This window comes from Ornithorhynchus anatinus, chromosome 14 (assembly GCF_004115215.2).
Source record: "Ornithorhynchus anatinus isolate Pmale09 chromosome 14, mOrnAna1.pri.v4, whole genome shotgun sequence".
NCBI lineage: Eukaryota > Metazoa > Chordata > Mammalia > Monotremata > Ornithorhynchidae > Ornithorhynchus > Ornithorhynchus anatinus.
This window is the reverse complement of record NC_041741.1, coordinates 23321762-23327533: the sequence shown is the minus strand read 5'-3', so window position 1 is coordinate 23327533 and position 5772 is coordinate 23321762. Positions and strand designations below refer to the sequence as shown.

The 5772-nt window shown below is 42.1% G+C and overlaps 2 non-coding genes across 2 annotated transcripts; both read right to left on the bottom strand.

The window, feature by feature from the left end:
- Positions 1–1208: 1208 nt before the first annotated feature.
- On the bottom strand, positions 1209–1346 carry LOC114816792. The gene has a single exon (XR_003764600.1). It is a non-coding gene; the product is annotated as a small nucleolar RNA SNORA7 (small nucleolar RNA).
- Positions 1347–5134: 3788 nt separating this feature from the next.
- Positions 5135–5272, bottom strand: LOC114816779. Its single transcript, XR_003764587.1, has one exon. It is a non-coding gene; the product is annotated as a small nucleolar RNA SNORA7 (small nucleolar RNA).
- Between the last annotated feature and the right edge of the window lie 500 nt (positions 5273–5772).

Below are 5772 nucleotides of genomic sequence, written 5' to 3'. Positions count from 1 at the left end.
GATAAGTGAGACTGCTCAGTAAGGCACAATAATACAACCTCCCTTTAAGAAAAAATGAAAGGAACCTCTTTGTTCTTTTTCCTCTGTGCTTAAAATTCGCAGCGAGAAATATTTCCAAACCAGTGGGTGTCACGTTTTGTGTTTTTTTTTTTCCGAGCATTGTAAGACATTCCTAAGACTAAGGTGGAAGAGTGAGCATTTATGAATATAAATGGAAAAATATGACTGAATTATTCATTCAAGCATTTTCTTGTAATAATAGTTTTGTATTTAATGGCATAGAATTATTTAGTAGTAGTAATGATAATTATGGTATTTCCTAAGGGCTAATTATGTGCTAAGTACTAGAATAAGCACTAAGATAGAAGATTATCAGATTGCACACAGTCCCTGTCCTACATGGTGCTCACAGTCTGAGGGGGAGGGAGAAGAGGTATTTAATTCCCATTTAACAGATGAGGAAACTGGGGCACAGAGAAGGCGAGTGACTCATCCAAAGTCACCCAGCAGGCAAATGGCAGAATCTTGATTAGAACCTAGGCTCATGTTCTTTCAACTAGACCACTTGGCTTCCCATAGTAATAAAAGTAGCAGTAGTATTTTATCGTATGTGTGAAGTGCTTACTATGTGTTAGGCACTGCACTAAGCACTGGGTAGATACAAGCTAATAAGGTTGGACACCATCCCTATCCAACATGGGGCTCACAGTCTTAATCTCGATTTTACAGAAGAGGTGTCTGAGGCACAGAGAGGTGAATGACTTGCCCAAGGTCACATAGCAGGCAAGTGGCAGAGCTTACTATGGATCCAAGCACTTAGTACAGTGCTCTGCACGTAGTAAGTGCTCAATAAATACAATTGAATGAATGAAGTAGAAGTAGCACTGATATTTATTGACCAACTAGGCGCAATGCACTATTCTAAACACTTGGGAAAGTACAACGAAGCAAGAGACACATTCTCTGCCTACAAGGTGACTTGTCTTGTCGTATGCCGGCAAGTCGTTTCCGACCCATAGTGACTCCTTGGGCTCATCTCTCCCAGAACGCCCCGCTCTCCATCTGCAATCGTTCCAGTAGTGGATCCAGAGAGTTTTCTTGGTAAAACTCTGGAAGTGGCTTACCATTGCTTCCTTCTGCACAGTAAAGTCGAGTCTCCACCCTCGAATCTCTCCCTTGCCACTGCTGCCTGGCACAGGTGAGTTTCCAGTTGTAGCAGATGACCTTCCACCCGCTAGCCACTGACCCAGCTAGGAATGGAATGGGTAGGCCTCTGCTTGACTCTCCCTCCCATAGCCAAGACTGGTAGAGGACTGGAAACTTTCCAGGTGCAATCCTGAGTGGGTCACAAGGATATACTCTCCCTCTAATAATAATAATGATAATAATGTTGGTATTTGTTAAGCACTTACTATGTGCCGAGCACTGTTCTAAGCGCTGGGGGAGATACAGGGTAATCACGTTGTCCCACGTGAGGCTCACAGTTGATCCCCATTTTACAGATGAGGTAAGTGAGGCACAGAGAATCAAAGTTACTTGCCCACAGTCACCTAGCTGACAAGGGGTGGAGCCGGGATTCGAACTCATGAGCTCTGACTCCCAAGCCCGGGCTCTTGCCACTGAGCCACGGGAGTATCATTATTTAATACAGAATAACACCTAAATTATGCCCCCATAAAGGGGGCCTATCTTATGTTTAAAGACTTCCAGAGCAGATGATGGATGACTTCTCTCAGGAATTCATCCCAATTCATCAGAAAATTTTTCCCTTTGGCCAACTAGCCCAAATATCTCCTGAAATTCTTTCCTTTGTTCATCTGGCCCAAACATCTCCTGCTACGATTTGCTTCCTGTTCCCCTGGTTCTGGGGTTAATGGACATGAAGAATACCTCCTAGAACTATGTGACCCCTCTCCATTATCTTTTCTAGTCTACACCATTCCTTCTCTCCTCATCTTCTTAGGGGCTCTTTCTTAACCTTCTGTAGACTGCAAACTCATTATGAGCAGGGAACGTGTCTGCTAATTCTCTGTATATGGTATTTTCCCAAGCCCTTAGTACAGTGCTATGCACATAGTGAGTGCTTAATAAATTCGATTGATTCATTGATTAACTCTTTAAACACTTTCGTGACATCTGAACCCTCTTCAAATTTTCCAGGTGCCCCATTTGTAGAAACCATTGTTCAGGGGAAGCATAAGTGGAACAAAAATCAGGAAGTAAAAAAGTGGGTTGTTTGTTGACATTTTAAGGGCTGTTTATCATCAACATTACACAATCACCTAGACAATTGAACCTGGGTGCTACAGTATATCAAGATAATTTCTTCCATTATACTTCTTCTCATCTCATTCTGCTCAAATCTCTCATCAGCTTAGGTATTTTTACTTCCATTTTCTCTTCCTCAATTCATTTTCAAGCATTAAAAAAAATTTGGCTAATGGTATAGATTCAGCTCGAGAACCAAATCCCAGGAACAGTCTTCTGAAAGCTTCAAGAATGTATTACTCCTTTTGAGACATGAAGCATCATGGCTCAGTGGAAAGAGCCTGGGCTTAGGAGTCAGAGGTCATGGGTTCTAATCCCGACTCTCCCACCTGTCAGCTGTGTGACGTTGGGCAAGTTATTTAACTTCTCTGGGACTCAGTTCCTTCATCTGTAAAATGGGGATTAAGACTGTGAGCCTCATGTGGGACAACCTGACTACCTTGTATCTCCCCCAGCACTTAGAAGAGTGCTTGGCACATAGTAAGCCCTTAACAAATACCAACATTATTATCATTATTATTATTATTGTGCCACACACACACACAAAGTTCCCTTACATCGGAAGGGTTACTAGTGCTTATTATGTTCATTAGCAAAGATAACTCTGGTCTAATCAGGTTTCTAATTCATATGTAGAAATCAACCCTCAGAAATTAATATGTTGCCTTGCAATTATTCAAACCCCCATAATCGGATTTGTCTTTAATTATATTTTCAAAAAGAGATCAAATTGGAAAGTGATAGGTAATCTTGTCAGGTCCAGGGCATTCTTGACTTAAGAACAAAACAGCATTCCTCCAATTTTTTTTTAAAAAAAACCCTTTTGGATCATGTTTTAGAGAGGCAGACAGTACAAACCTAAAAAGGTTGCTTAAGAGTCCCTGTTTTGCTCAATTTCTTCTCTCTGATTGCATGTTGGGTTGAATTAAAGCTAAAATTCTGCCATGGGTTGGAGTAAGAGAGCAGATGTAAAACTATCAGGAGCAAACTGGCAACAAATGTCACCTCTGCTGATATAATAAAACGATTTATTGGTTCAAGGTTCTTCTCGGTTAGTAAATATAAAGAGATAAAATAAAATGGGCTCACTTTCTAAGAACTTGGATACCATTTTTCAAACCCCCAAGCAGAACTGGTGAAGGCTACACTTAATTGGTACTTTATCATTGCTTCTCCTTCTTACTGCAACGTCATTATGATGGAAATCTGGAGGCGCAAAACTGCAGGGCCAGAATCGTCGTTTTTTGGTTGTTAAAAATGATTGAGAGCTGGCTTTGTCGGGGGCTAACATCCGGTCTTATTTGAAGGCTGGTAATGTGGGCAGTGATTCCCAATTGACCCAGCATGGAACTGCTGCCACATCCGCTCCTCTAATTGGCATCGCGGCGGAGAATTGCTGTCCTTTGTTTTCTCTGGGCTGCGTGAGGAATTGGAAAGATAAAACACCTTCATGACAGCCTGCATTTATCAGAAAGGAGGTAAACAAAGTGAACCCAAACCAGTTCTTCCAAGGAGAAATGACAATGATGCTTTTTTTTTGCTGCTATGCTTTTTAAATAAGTAGAACAAACAGAAATCTGAACATCTTGGGCAGGGAGGGGTGGGGCTGAAAGGAAGGGGAAAGGGAGAGGAAAAAGAAGCTGGGACAGAGAAAGGGGGAGGGGGAGAGAGAGAAGGCGAATGGAGAAAGGAGGTGGGGCAGGGAAGAAAAAAGGAGAAAAACTGGGGTGGCTCTAGGGGCTGTGGACCATCGGTCTGGGGTGGTGGGGGCAACCGTGCCCCCTCCTTTCCTCCTCCAGACCTTGCGGGGAATACCTCTCCCAGCTCACTTGACCTCTTCCAGCAAGTGAGATGGACATATGGCCCAGCTCATCATTTTGTTCTCTAGGTTTTTAGGTCCCCCTCATCAGCAGTCAGTCAGTTAATCAATCAATCGACAATCAGTGATATTCACTGGGTACTTTCTATGTGCCGAGCATTTGGGAAAGTGCAGTACAATGGAGTTCATTCATTCAGTCATTCAATCGTATTTATTGAGCACTTACTGTGGGCAGAGCACTGTACTAAGCACTTGGAGAGTACAGTTCATCAACCAAGAGAGAAAATCCCTGCCCACAACGGGCTCACAGTCTAGAAGGGAGTTGGAGTTGGTAAACCAGATCCCTGTCCACAAGGAGCTGATGAGCTACGTAAGCCATTTTAAGCCTATCATGAACAATGCTTACATTACACTTGGAATGACGGATCCGGTTGCCCCTGAGCCTGTAGGGTGGACTTTGGACACCACTAGGTTTAATTCTCAACTATTTGGTAGTTGGATGTGGTGGGTCCATTTCATTCCAGGCACAATACCATTCCTTTCCTCTTTTTCTAGAAATAGCAAACTCCAAATCAGTAAGTAACAAATTATGATGTTCTCATTAACTTTATTAGCTTGACAGTAGTATACAACTACTTAAACTTGGTGCTGATTCCACCCATTTGTCCATTACACTTGCGCATGACATATCTTTTTTACATCCTCAGGTGAAAAAAATTACCTGTTTATTTATCTATTTAATGTCGGTTTCCCTGGCTAGTTTGTAAGCTCCTTGTGGGCAGAAATCATATCCACAAACTCTGTTGTTCTCTCTTTATACAGTCTTGTCTTGTCTTATGCCATTGAGTCGTCTCAGATCCATAGTAACACCATGGACACATCTCTCCCAGAATGCCCCACCTCCATCTGCAATCGTTCTGGTAGTGTATCCATAGAGCTTTCTAGGTCAAAATACAGAAGCCTCGAGTCTCGCAAGCCTCAAAATAAACTCGAGTCTCCGCCCTCGACTCTGTCCCATGCCACTGCTGCCCAGCACAAGTGAGTTTAACTTGTAGCAGATTTTCTGCCACTTGCTAGCCACTGGCCAAGCTAGGAATGGAATGGATCTGCCTCAGTTTGACTCTCCCTCCCATAATCAAGACTGGTAGAGTACCGGAAACTCTCCAGGTGCAACCCTGAGAGGGGCTACATACAATAGGAGCATCATAAGTGATTGACTGCCTGTCTTTTCCCCACCATTCAGTTTTTGTTTGGAAAGTGAAACCAAAATGTTTATATGAGATAACCTTATTTTATTTTACTCTTCTTGGGGAATTATTTTCTAACGATGCAAGTCCAGAGACATTGCTTAACACTATACGATGAACACTCGCAAAATGCTTTGAAAGGCGTAAAACACACATAGCATATCACCATTGTCAAAATATCAAAGAAATGAACAACAGTGGAGAAAAATGACTGCAAGCAACTTTGACATTTAGCATCGCTGTTAATGCGCATATTGTTTTCAGTTTTATTAAAATCTCCCAGTCAGGCATTGGAAAATATGTGCTATAGGGAACTTATTTCTGGACTTTATCAAAGCCACCTCACAATTAGTTGCAAACCATTATTCCTTCCTTTGAAATTCACTATAATAAGACTATTCAGAAACAGCCCTGATAGTCATGAGAATGTAATGTAAA